The sequence below is a fragment of the Hyla sarda genome, chromosome 4 (assembly GCF_029499605.1).
Source record: "Hyla sarda isolate aHylSar1 chromosome 4, aHylSar1.hap1, whole genome shotgun sequence".
Classification (NCBI taxonomy): domain Eukaryota; kingdom Metazoa; phylum Chordata; class Amphibia; order Anura; family Hylidae; genus Hyla; species Hyla sarda.
This window is the reverse complement of record NC_079192.1, coordinates 326,600,245-326,614,653: the sequence shown is the minus strand read 5'-3', so window position 1 is coordinate 326,614,653 and position 14,409 is coordinate 326,600,245. Positions and strand designations below refer to the sequence as shown.

Here is a 14,409-nt window from a genome sequence, read left to right as displayed (position 1 = left end):
TGGCTTTGAAAGAGGGGCGGCAACCACTGCCTCCACAACACCAGGGGGAATGACCCAGTGGGCAGTAGTGTTGAGCGGCATAGGCCATATTCGAATTTGCGATATTTCGCGAATATATGGACGAATATTCGTCATATATTCGCTAAATTTGCATATTCGTAATATTCGCGTTTTATTTTCGCATATTCGAAAATTAGCATATGCAAATTTACGCATATGCGAAAATTCACACGCCAGTCTCACACAGTAGTACTAGAGCCTTCTTTACAGCACACAAGCTGGAAGCAGAGAGGGGTGATCACTGTGATGTGTACTCTGAAAAAAAAAAAAAAAGGAATGTTCGTAATTACAAATATATAGTGCTATATTCGTGAGAATTCGCGAATATACGATATTCACAAATAAAATTCGCATTGCGAATATTCGTGAGCAACACTAGTGGCCAGGCACCCCACTGCTGCCCGGCCAAGCCCTTGGCTTTAGGCCACACCAACCCACAGACAAAGCATCACAGCATATATCACAGCATATATATGTTATTAATGTGTTACTGTACCCCTAGTGAGCAGGGAACCCCATGTGACCCTGCCTGTCAATGGGAACCCCTAAAGTCTGCCCTATATAGAGTAGTTGGGGGAGGAGCTACTCCAGTTCCAGTTACTGCTGAGCACAGTCTGGTTCAGGTGTGTAGTGCTGTGTGCTCTGAGGGAAGGCCTTGCTCAAATCTACTCTCTCTGGTCATCCTGCAAGAATCTCCCATATGGTGGGAGTTTATGCCCCGGTGGACAAGTCCCCAATACTTTGACAACACCCCCCCTACCAGGATTCATCTATCCATCCTACAAGTCAGTATAAATAATTTGGTGAAAGCTCCACAAATCCCAGCAAGGCAACAGGGCTCCCAAGGGGTTATGCTGCACTCTCTCACCCAAAACCAGCTGTTTGTATAATGCCATCCTCACCCAGCTCAGTAAAGACAGTTATCCGTAATCTGACGTCGGTGTGTTAATTTACTCCCCGTGTCTGGCCCAGGAGAAGCTGTCTCCAACCTCGGACCGTGTATAGGATAACGGTGCTCCGGCATCACGAAGAGATCAGGTATTTCTACTAACACCCCGTGGCTACCACATATAGAAAAAAACAGACATGGTCGCACATTTACAACAGGAACAATGATCTCAGGCTTCTCAGCAAACGTTATTAAACTATCTGGTCTTTACTGTACTTGATAATCATGAAGTACAAGCCCACTAGCCACGTCATGGCCACCTGTAAGTAGCGGGTCACCAACACCCTTAGCATACAATGGCGCTGCACTGGGTGGCGGTCATCACCACTGCAACACTAGTGCCCACAGGGGGAATGACCCACTGGCAGAGCAGCCCCAGTGCTGCCCGACCAGACCCTGGGCTGTTTCTCCCCGCAGACACGATGCTGCAGCAGCAGTTGACGCACAATGCAGCACCAGTGTGAAGAGGTGACAAAGCTCACTTACCATGTGCTCCCAGTCAAGGACTGGGAGACTGCCAGAAAGAATAGGGCCTTTTACAGCTTCCTTCAAATTTATATAGGATCACTGTGCATGTTGTAGATGTGTGACCATGTCTGTTTTTTGACTGTTGAATTTACTTATCCCCTATGCACAGAAATGGGGATAAGTGTCAGATCAACAGATCAATCTTTTAATGGGGCTCTGGGTCTTTGTTATGAATGGAGCGGTGAGTCCCACATATGTGCCACCACTCAATTTATTCTCTATGGGACCTGCCAAAGGTAGCCGAATGCAGTACATGGCTTTCTTCGGCAACTCCATAGAAAATTAACGTAACGGTGGTAAACCTGCCGCTATTTTCATAACAGGGGGATGAGGAGACGTCTATCGTGGCCCATCTACGCTGTAGGGACCGTCCGAATTCCATTGTGGAGGGTGAGCCGGTCGGGGCCGTCCATCTTGACCGGGAGGCCCTATTCTCCGCTCTGAGCCGACCCCGGACAAGTAAATTCAACAACCTTTGAGGGGTTACCCCCTCGCGGGGATTAAATCCTTCACTAGAACCCCCCTTAAAAACAATCTTTATTCTTAACTTGTTAAAATATTACCCCTTCACACTATTGTTAAAATTATCAGTGGAGGGTATGGTGTTAGGGAGCTATGATTACTCCTCTCTTTGTGTATAGAGCTTGTAATATATAATTCTCCGTGCCAATCTTCTATTGCTTTGGCGCAGAGTATGCTCTAAACTATTATTGTCCCTCCACTGTTTAAAACTTACTACCAGCCCACCCGACGTTTCGGTGATAAATCACCTTTGTCAAGGGTTAGAGGCTAATGCCGCGAGGAACGCTGTGCACTCATTAATATAGCCTACTGTTGACATCACTTCCTAGTTTAATTGACCAATCCAGTAGCGCCACATCATATTCTCATGTGTCGCGATCACGGCTCCTCCACTAATAGTAAAGGAAATCCATGACGTGCTGGTCACATGGGTTCATCATGTGATCAAGCTCCTGTCATCCGCGTCCTAGGTTGTCAGCGTTACACATCCTTTCCCGTGTCATGTGACCTCTACTTTACTATGTCACTCCTGCGCTCCGATAGTTTCAGCGCATGCGCCAGAACTTAGATTCTTCTCTGATGTTTACATCCATAGTGCGCACTCTCCGGGACTTAGAAAAAATCACGGTCACATACTTCTGATGCGTATATCTTCTAGCTCCTTGTGTTTTGGTCACATCTATATTTAATAGTTCTCATCAGGTACCGTATATACTCGAGTATAAGCCGAGTTTTTCAGCACGATTTTTCGCTTATACTCGAGTAAACTCCTCCACCCGCAGTGGTCTTCAACCTGCGGACTTCCAGAGGTTTCAAAACTACAACTCCCAGCAAGCCAGGGCAGCCATCGGCTGTCCGGGCTTGCTGGGAGTTGTAGTTTTGAAACCTCCGGAGGTCCGCAGGTTGAAGACCACTGCGGCCTTCAACATCATCCAGCCCCCTCTCACCCCCTTTAGTTCTGAGTACTCACCTCCGCTCGGCGCTGGTCCGGTCCTGCAGGGCTGTCCGGTAAGGAGGTGGTCCGGTGAGGAGGTGGTCCGGGCTGCTATCTTCACCGGGGGCGCCTCTTCTCCGCGCTTCCGGCCCGGAATAGAGCCGTTGCCTTGACAACGACGCATCTGCGTCGTTGTCAAGGCAACGTGACTATTCTGAGGCCGGGCCCGAAGCGCTTAGAAGAGGCCTCCCCGGTGAAGATAGCAGCCCGGACCACCTCCTCACCGGACCACCTCCTTACCGGACAGCCCTGCAGGACCGGACCAGCGCCGAGCGGAGGTGAGTACTCAGAACTAAAGGGGGTGAGAGGGGGCTGGATGATGTTGAAGGCCGCAGTGGTCTTCAACCTGCGGACCTCCGGAGGTTTCAAAACTACAACTCCCAGCAAGCCCGGACAGCCGATGGCTGCCCGGGCTTGCTGGGAGTTGTAGTTTTGAAACCTCTGGAGGTCCGCATGTTGAAGGCCGCAGTGGTCTTCAACCTGCGGACCTCCGGAGGTTTCAAAACTACAACTCCCAGCAAGCCCGGACAGCCGATGGCTGCCCGGGCTTGCTGGGAGTTGTAGTTTTGAAACCTCTGGAGGTCCGCATGTTGAAGGCCGCAGTGGTCTTCAACCTGCGGACCTCCGGAGGTTTCAAAACTACAACTCCCAGCAAGCCCGGACAGCCGATGGCTGCCCGGGCTTGCTGGGAGTTGTAGTTTTGAAACCTCTGGAGGTCCGCAGGTTGAAGACCACTGAGGGCGAATGATGAGAAGAGGATGATGAAGGGGGGGGGGTGTGGGGATGATGAAGGGGGGTGGGGATGATGAAGGGGGGGGGGTGTGGGATGATTACAAGGGGATGATGAAGGGGGGATGTGTGGGATGATAAGGGGATGTGTGGGATGATGACAAGGGGATGATGAAGGGGGGATGTGTGGGATGATAAGGGGATGTGTGGGATGATGACAAGGGGATGATGAAGGGGGGATGTGTGGGATAAGGGGATGTGTGGGATGATGACAAGGGGATGATGAAGGGGGGATGTGTGGGATAAGGGGATGTGTGGGATGATGACAAGGGGATGATGAAGGGGGGATGTGTGGGATGATGACAAGGGGATGATGAAGGGGGGATGTGTGGGATGATAAGGGGATGTGTGGGATGATGACAAGGGGATGATGAAGGGGGGATGTGTGGGATAAGGGGATGTGTGGGATGATGACAAGGGGATGATGAAGGGGGGATGTGTGGGGTAAGGGGATGTGTGGGATGATGACAAGGGGATGATGAAGGGGGGATGTGTGGGATGATGACAAGGGGATGATGAAGGGGGGATGTGTGGGATGATAAGGGGATGTGTGGGATGATGACAAGGGGATGATGAGGATGTTAATGACGGGTCTGGATGATGACAGGGGGGGATGAGGTATTTCCCACCCTAGGCTTATACTCGAGTCAATAACTTTTCCTGGGATTTTGGGTTGAAATTAGGGGTCTCGGCTTATACTCGGGTCGGCTTATACTCGAGTATATACGGTAAGTATTAGGGATAAATGCATTATATTCCTAGGTGGATTAAGTTTCTTTTTATAGGCTATTGAAAATTAATAATAATAATTGGCCTTAGTGGTTATGTTATTTTATTTCCAGGGGAACATTACGTTTAATAGGAGGATTTTCAGATATCTCTACATTATATGCATAAGATCATTAGGTATATAAACTATCGTATATCCATGTAGTTATAGACTCATATATGCTTGGCCCACACATATCCTTGAGCATTCTCATTAGAAGGAGGTAGCATGGCCGAGCGGTCTAAGGCACTGGATTAAGGCTCGAGTCTCTTTGGGGGTGTGGGTTCGAATCCCACCGTTTCCATTGAGTAGCTTTAACCCATGTGGTAGTGTGGCCGAGCAGTCTAAGGCGCTGGATTAAGGCTCGAGTCTCTTTGGGGGTGTGGGTTCGAATCCCACCATTTTCATTGAGTAGCTTTAACCAATGCAGCGCTGTTCTGAGAACTATTAAATATAGATGTGACCAAAACACATGGAGCTAGAAGATATACGCATCAGAAGTATGTGACCATGATTTTTTCTAAGTCCCGGAGAGTGCGCACTATGGATGTAAACATCAGAGAAGAATCTAAGTTCTGGCGCATGCGCTGAAACTATCGGAGCGCAGGAGTGACGTAGTAAAGTAGAGGTCACATGACACGGGAAAGGATGTGTAACGCTGACACCCTAGGACGCGGATGACAGGAGCTTGATCACATGATGAACCCATGTGACCAGCACGTCATGGATTTCCTTTACTATTAGTGGAGGAGCCGTGATCGCGACACATGAGAATATGATGTGGCGCTACTGGATTGGTCAATTAAACGAGGAAGTGATGTCAACAGTAGGCTATATTAATGAGTTCCTCGCGGCATTAGCCTCTAACCCTTGACAAAGGTGATTTATCACCGAAACGTCGGGTGGGCTGGTAGTAAGTTTTAAACAGTGGAGGGACAATAATAGTTTAGAGCATACTCTGCGCCAAAGCAATAGAAGATTGACACGGAGAATTATATATTACAAGCTCTATACACAAAGAGAGGAGTAATCATAGCTCCCTAACACCATACCCTCCACTGATAATTTTAACAATAGTGTAAAGGGGTAATATTTTAACAAGTTAAGAATAAAGATTGTTTTTAAGGGGGGTTCTAGTGAAGGGTTTAATCCCCGCGAGGGGGTAACCCCTCAAAGGTTGTTGAATTTATGATTTGCCCTGTTACCTCCAGGGACATTTTTTGTGGATAAAGTTTGACCCCGGACAAGTGACGCTGCATTGAAGACGACCATGTAAAAAGTACCATGTAGCAGAGCTGAGTAGGTGTTTTCACTCCATAGAACAGCAGAACTGACAAGCACAGATGCAGCCAGTTGGTGGAGGCTAATAGGAAAACAGGCATGGTTGGAGGTTCAGGTCATACACTGAAGAATCAGCAAGGCAAGGCACAGAGGCAGAGGCAGGGTCAGAATAACAAGCTCAGGCCAGGGACACGGATTAGCAGGACAGATATAGACATCTTTGCATTGCTATCAGGACACAGGTGGAGCAGAGTTTTATAGGAGGTGTCTGTCAGGGATTGGAGGAGGACAGGAATCGGGGACATACAAGAACGCTTTAAGAGATGGTAGGTGCACGCTCGCAGCCACTAGGGGGAATACTTTGAACTATCGCCACTCATGACAGTACAGAAGAATAAGGCAGGAGCCTACAGTGGGGAGGGGAGCTGAGCCAGCAACTCGGCTGAGGTAAGTAGCTGAACACGCTTACAGTATATAGTGGTCCAAAATGTATAATGGCTTCAGGTCAAACCAGTGTCACATATGCCATTGTAGCACTTATTTGATGGGAAGAATAGTGCTGCATGCAGTACTATTTTTGCTGTCAAAACTATGGAAATTACAATGGAATATGATGAACCACATTCTCAATTAGTGGGCACCATTAAGCACCGGTGGTACTTTGCTGTTCCCGTGAACCATCATACATTTCCAGTGTAGGGATATCACAGGTTCAGGACTGCTGTGACATCCCATGGGCACCCCTTGATCATGTTACATGGGTTCCAGTAGTTATAGATGAAGCCAATCCCTCAGCAGCTAAGACGTTAATTGGCTGAGGTGTTAAATAGCTGACACCCTGTTGCAATGTCTGGAATCTTAGCTCACTTTGATCTTTTCCATTTAAATCCCTTTCAGTAGCAATCTTTGCATCTAATACAGTAGGTTAGACAATTATACACATAGGGGGAGAGTTATCAAAACCTGTTCAGAAAAAATGTTGCTGAGTTGCCCATGACAACCATTCAGATTGCTTCTTTCATTTTTCGGAGGCCTTTTCAAAAATAAAAGAAGTTATCTGATTGGTTGCTATGGGCAACTCAGCAACGTTTCCTCCGGACAGGTTTTCATAAATAATCCCCCATAGAAACAGAGATAGAGGAAGGGGGCTCCATCTTGTCGATCCATCAGCAGTCCTGCAATGTGATTTCTGGGTGCCAATAGGATGTTATGTGAGTTAGTGCCCTAAGGAAAATGCCCAGGTCTTCCATATTTATTCTTCTATTAAGAGGCAGGGCCTAATGAGAAGGTATCTGTGACACATAAAGTTAACTGGATTATTATCGAAAATATCACTTGCTATAGTCTGAAGTGACTGCAGGGGAAATCTATGCATAAGGAGTATACTCACACACTCACTGACGCCGAGACGTCATCCCGTAGGCACGCATGGGTGGGCTTCTCCCTGCCCCGTCGCTCACCTCCCCCTCCCCCACCATTTCAAAGTTGTTAAAGATATAACTGGTTCTGGGTTAATCTTAATAGAATAACACCTCTTCTTTGCAAAAATGTCTGTTTTTTTTAGATGTTTTATATATCATTAATTACATATATTATGCTAGAAAATTTAGAAAAGCAGGACTGTGATCCAGGCAGAAAAATTATCGAAGATCACACAATGGGAATTATGATGCCCCACTGTGGACTCACTGTGTCACGAGTACCAGCCAGGCAGGCAGAATGGCGCAAACTGACACTAAAGATAGCAGAGCAGATTATGGTATTCATTAACAGAACAGGTACTGTGACAACAGCTAGCCAATGTGGCTACAGGTGCAGACAGACAGGAATCATGGCAGACAGTCCAAGTTCATAACAGGACAGACAGGCCAGGTTCCAGGGGATGAGGCAAAGACAAAGTCCAGTATACAGGCAGGGATAAGCAGACATACAGTATCAGAAGACAGGCTCAGAAGACAGGATTCAGGAGCCTTGCTGAGGAATTAGGCAACAAGTGTGACATCTTTATATAGGTAGTGCCTAGCATAGATTGGAGGGGAAACTCCTAGAAAGTGCATGCTGGCTCTATAAAACTCAGCCAGTGCTCACGCACGGCACCTAGTGGCCAGAGTGGAAACTGCAGACAGAGACACATCAGAGCAGGAAGACCAGAAAATACAGCAGATACATGGCAGAGAGAATGTCATCCGAAGCTGAAAAAGAAGACACATGGAACACTGGTGGTTGCCAACCAGCAGTGTTACAATACCAGTAATATGGCATGTGACCACCCAGGCCACTAATTGACAGTCACATAGTAAACAAAGACCTGGGCTCCCAATAGAGCTTCTGTGCTGAAGTATCTTATTTATTTATTTTTTTCAATTCTTTATTTAGTGTTTCAACAATGTCATAACATAGATGAGAACAATGAATCACATCAGGCTTTGAACAAATAGGTAGTGCTGTTTCATAAACTAATATTTGTATCTATTCAGTACTAGTACCTGTGATGTCCGTCCTGGACTGTGAAGTATCTTATTTTTTTACCCCTTTGATAACCCCTTGAAACCCTTGAGGTGGATCAAGCTTGTTTGTCCTATGGATTCTAATTGGATTCAGATTAGGAGAATTTAGAGGCCATGTGAACACCATGAACCCTTCTTCATGTTCCTCAAACTATTCCAATTGCAATGCACTGTGTTTACTGACACTTGTCAATCATAGCCAGCATCAACATTTTCAGCCATTAGTTATATACTTGTTCTTGAATGGCAACAGCCCAGACAAAATAGGCTTTGTCTTCCACGTGCATGAGTGAAGCATGAGTGCCCATGATCGTGCAGTTCACCAATTGTCCTTCCATGTACCACTACTGGTTCAGACCAAAATACTCATGCAAAGGGAAAATCCAGCACTGGAAAAAGCAATTCACAGCCCCAACATTTACTCTCTTTTAAGTTATGATTTTGATCAGGAACTGGCACCTCAAATGGGACATGTCTCACACTGAAGACTACCCAGGTGGCAAGACCCTACCTGCTCAACTGCTAATGTGGCATAGATCAAATTGGGGTGTTTGCTTCCCCTGGGATCAAAGGGATACTACAGTGGAATTTTTTTTTTTTTAATCAACTGGTGCCAGAAAGTAATACAGATTTATAAATTACTGCTATTTAAAAATCTTAATCCTCCAGGGGAAGTTTTGAATTTCTTTTCTGTCTGACCACAGTGCTCTCTGCTGACACCTCTGTCCATTTTAGGAACTGTCCAGAGCAGGAGAAAATCCACATAGCAAACCTATCCTGCTCTGGACAGATCCTGACATGGACAGAGGTGTCAGCAGAGAGCACTGTGGTCAGACAGAAAGGAAATTAAAAAAGAAAATAACTTCCTCTGTAGTATACAGCAGCTGATAAGTACTGGAAGGATTAAGATTTTGAAATAGAAGTAATGTACAAATCTGTCTCCCTTTCTGGCACCAGTTGATTTAAAAAAACTCTTTACCCCTTTAATTTTCCAGGACCACCAGTAACATTCCTTGGTGCTGAACAGGCCGGTCTCTCTCAGCTTTCTTTTTGGCTGTGTCTCCCTAATCTTGATATGTACAAGACTGGAAGAATGCTGTTAAAGGAAGCAATGCAAAAAGGTATCTGCAGAATAAAGATTATTCAGAAAATACATTTTTTAAATAGATCTGAAGCTTTCCATACAAAGTGATCCAGAACTAGGTCCATTCGTCGATACCATACCAACAGTATAAATATGAACATATTTAAATAAGTATAAAACATATCCTAGTTTCAAGAGTATATACTTCATCGGATGTATCCCGGGGGGCTGGATGCTAAGCAGTTTTAGTTTGGTAACAGCTTTGTAAATGACATGTTTGGGGGCAGGCTCTGCTAAAAATTCTACACTGAAGTCTTGCAGCTTTTGTGTGTGTGGGGGGGGGGGGGTATGGGTACTACTAATTTACATATGACACATTTGGTTCTCCTGTGTGCCAAAGTGTGGCACATGTCAGTTACATGTCATTTACTATTATTTTACATTAGGTTGACACTTTTTAGACGTGCTGAGAGCTTTTTTTTTTATTCCCAAAATAAGGGTGTGGCTAGAGTGATGAATTGTGGTAATAGGTGTGAGATGTACGGCAGATGGAATTACCCAAGGGGCAGATGGCATAAACCCCTTGTATTCGTGACGCCAGGGCATGGTTTACCTTCAATACCACCCGAAGGTATACCGCTGGATCCTGGGCTAGGCACCAGACTTGGCACTAATGACTCCGACGCCAAGTTATGGACAATGGTAGCTTTACTGAGTGACAGATGGTAAAATCTATACAGTGCAGCCAGGCCCATGGAGGTGACCAGTGACTTCAGAGACCTTAAGGGCTTGCTGGGACTTGCAGTAGATATGGACAATTTAGTTCAGGCCACGTTGACTTGACTATAGATGGCAGTGACAGACTTGACTTGAGGTAGCCTAAGCTGTGACTTTAGCTTACTTGCAGATATGTAGACTTGTGGCTGCAGACTTGACTTGAAGCCTCCTATGACTCCAGACAGACTCCTAGACTCAAAAGCACTGGACCTCAGCAACAAGAGCAGAGCTCAAAGAGAGTGAAGAGACTCCTCCCAGGGCTTTTATGGGGGAGACTCTGGTGGAGTCCCATTGGTCACCCTTATGTCACCTGGTCACTAATACCTCCTGGGTAACAGTCACATGACAACTGATGATCACATGGGAACATTTCTTAAAGTAATAACACCTTTTGTACATATTGCATAATATAACACATGGCAAACAATATATACATGAGGGGACAGGTGCAAGGGGGCCCAGGGGACACTGCAGGGAGGCTGCATGACAGGACAGCAAGGGTACGGGATAAAAGCTCCTGTACTGGACCACCGCAGAATGTTTTCCTGATGAATTTACTAATGAAAATGGCTCCTTTGTGCACAATTCTTGGTGCAAGCTGCAAAAACGCAAAGAAGTAAATTACTGTGCATTTTGTATCTAGACAGGTTAATTCAGGAGGAGGGCTCCAAATTTATTAACAAATATGCACAAAAATAGTGGCTGCCACATAGTAATAAACTACACACAATGCAGTTAGCATGTCAGACATTGAGAAAACTATTGTAAATTCTCCCCTGTATGTGCAAAGACATTATCCTGTTATTTTTTTTTTCATTTAAAGAGCGCTTGCTATATAAATCCTCTAGGTGGTGCCAAAACATAATGGTAATTACACAATACTACAAATAGGATCACAATAGCAGGTTTGCCACAATATTCTAAAACTGTTCCCCAAACATTATCACCTGAGGTGCTTCGGTCTTACATGGCACACGTATTATACTCAATTATTATACTCAATTATACTTTTAGGGGTCTACCAGCTGGCCAGAATTTACTATGAATGATAAGCCTTGTCTTATGTTGCCGTACACACAAAACGACACTTTTCAAGGAGAGAGCTTTGGGCAAAAAGTTGCAATTAAAGCCAAAAGTAGCAGATTCTCTTTGTTAACAGGACTGTTTACTTTAAAGGGGTACTCCGGTGGTCAACGTATTTTTCCATTTTTGACTTACCCTATTTGTTTTGTTTCATTTCTATTCTTGTTGTTTAGGCTACTCTATTTCCGTTCTTTGTTGTCTTTTTATCCCCCACTTTGTTTTCCTATTTTTGCTTCTTTTTCCTGTTTCTTGCTGGGCTGAAAACTACAAATCCCAGCATGCCACATGCCTTGCCGGTTTGGGGCGGCTCCTTTTTTTTTCTTTGGTTTGTTCCGCCCTTTCTACTATTTTCCCGTGTCAGCCCCCTTATACACAGAACACTAATATAATCAGCCTTGGTTGGGATACACTGTAATACACACACATAAGGGACTACAACTCCCAGCAAGTGTCATTCAGGAGTCTTCAGTCTATGGTATAACACCAGCATGCTGCCTCTGTAGTCTCCTGGGGGTTGTAGTTCACCACACCTCTGTAGGGCATACACCAGTGTTTCCCAACCAGGGTGCCTCCAGGTGTTGCAAAACTACAACTCCCAGCATGCCCTGACAGCCTTTGGGCATGCTCGGAGTTGTAGTCTTGCAACAGCTGGAGGCACACTGGTTGGGAAACACTGGTGTAACATGATGTGTATGCTGAATAGGCTAGAGCAGTGTTTCCCAACCAGTGTTCCTCCAGTCTATCAGGGCATGCTGGGAGTTGCAGTTTTGCAACAGCTGGAGGCACACTGGTTTGTAAACACTAGCATACACACACACACACACACACACACAACAGGGACTACAACTCCCAGGATGAGGGGAGGTGAGGAGCTGTGTACTCAGCTTGATGAGATGAGGGGGCGTGGCTTATTCCTCTCATGCAGACAGAGAAAAAATAAAAATAAAAACTGTGACATCTTGTCCACAACAGACTCAGAACTGTGGACAACAGTAAAAGAAAACCCTCAGAACTACAGAACTTCCTGCCCAACAAACAGGTAAGAAAAACACACACATGCTGCCAAAACATATAACACATGTATATTGCAAAAAAACTAAACTTACAAAGAAGATGCCATATAGTCAAAAAAATTTACCACAGGAGTACCCCTTTAAAGTAAACATTTCACAGTTAGCGGAGAGGTAGCATGGAATTTGTGACTTTTTAAAAGTGCTCAGATGAAAAGTTGTATGGTAAATGTGATGCGCGCCAATTTTCACATGTTTACAGGTGCACAGATCTTGATAAATGTCCCCCATAGTAGTGTTTCATATTTTCCTGTTGATAGCTGGATAGCTTTTTTCACACAGCATAACATTTGCTGCCATATTTTATATACACATATTTATCTGCCAGATTTTATTTACATACCCTTAGGCTATGTACACACAGCGGAATTTCCGAGCGGAATTCAGTGGGAATATTCAGCTACAGCAGAGTTCCCTTGTTTTCAATGGGATTCTGCTACACTGTGCATACGGAGGAATTCCCTCAGCAGATGTTCATGTGTAAGGGGATTGTGGCAGAGATAACTGATCGCCGAATGTACATTTGTCCGACTGTTATTGAAAATGTATAGCCACTTCAAGATAGGAGGCCACAGAGAAGGAATTTGCCATAGTCTAGGGAGGAAACCTATACTGGCATGTACTTGGCTACTAGGCATGTATTATGGATGCACTTGAGAGGATTTTTGGAAATGTTTTTGAGGTAGACACAACTTGGGGACAAGCTGGTGAGGGCTTTGATGTGCAGTGTGAAAGGCGGGAGGGATCAACGGTTATCTGGAGGCGAAGAACTTGTGAGAAAAGCAGGAAAGATTTATGCAAGAATCCCACACAGGTTTTTTTGGGGCATTTTTCGGAAAACTTCCACTGCAGTTTTTTAGCCAAAGCTAGAAGTGTATTCAAAAGGAATGGGAAATATAAAGGAAGGACTTACACTTCTCCTTCATATTGGATCCACTTCTGACTTTGGCCCAAAAACTGCAGTCGTAGTTTTCAAAAAAACACCAGAAAAACCTGTGTAGAATCCTAGCCTCAATCAGTTTTTCCCCATGTTGAATTTTAAGATGCAAAAGCAGAAAAAAGTAGATATAACTATGTGTTTGTGAATACTGTACCATAAAACAAAACTTCTAAATATTGGTGGAACTGCATTTTTCCACCTCATAAATACTTTTAAAAATAATATGTTGACAAAAAAGTTAAGCAGTTCTGGCTCTTGTAGAATGTGTGGATGAAAAATGGAAAACATAAAAAAAAAATAAATAAATAAATTGGCTGCTTGCTTGAAGGCTTAACATGCCATTTCGTTTTGAGATGGCTGTAAATAGTAAAGCATCTCACTCAGTAACTACATTATGTTTTAAGTACATTGGCCGCGTCACTGCACATTGCCGGGTTATGCAGCATGCCAAGGCAGTCACGTCAACACTTTATGTTTTCTTTGTTGTGTTCACTATGGAAGTCGATCTATTTCCCAGAAATGCAGCTGCCAGTTCATGAAGTAACGTTCACTGATGGATTGCTGATGTACCTAACAAGCATTAAAGTCAGGTCTTATAAAACCTTGGGCATGGTGTCATTACATATTAAGTCTATTGGGTCACCATCCACATGTGTTCAGTCTCCTTATAAGGATATACTATGCTACAGACTCATAAGAAATACAGCTAAAGACCTTAGTAAAAAAATAAACCCATGAACTGCAAGAGAAGCATACCAAGAACATTTTATCAGAGGATTATGAATGGTCTTCACTAGGACAGACAGCTATAAAACATACTAGCAGTTTTAGGCTCATTTAGAAAATTATGGGGTATGTTGGCCTTAGTTGTGCAGCACAAATATCTCTTAAGGAATATACAACATAATGGATGTGAAAAACAATAAACTGACCACTAATCTCTCTTAAAGAGGTACTCGGCCCCTAGACATCTTATCCCCTATCCAAAGAATAGGGGATAAGATGTCTGGTCGGCGTTCGTTTTTCGAGTGCAGCGCCGGAGGCTCGTTACGTCAC

The 14,409-nt window shown here is 44.7% G+C and overlaps 2 non-coding genes across 2 annotated transcripts; both read left to right on the top strand.

The window, feature by feature from the left end:
* The first annotated feature begins 4,833 nt into the window (after positions 1–4,833).
* TRNAL-AAG (transfer RNA leucine (anticodon AAG)) lies at positions 4,834–4,915 on the top strand. Its single transcript has one exon. It is a non-coding gene; the product is annotated as a tRNA-Leu (tRNA).
* A 21-nt stretch (positions 4,916–4,936) lies between these two features.
* TRNAL-AAG (transfer RNA leucine (anticodon AAG)) lies at positions 4,937–5,018 on the top strand. Its single transcript has one exon. It is a non-coding gene; the product is annotated as a tRNA-Leu (tRNA).
* Positions 5,019–14,409: the final 9,391 nt, after the last annotated feature.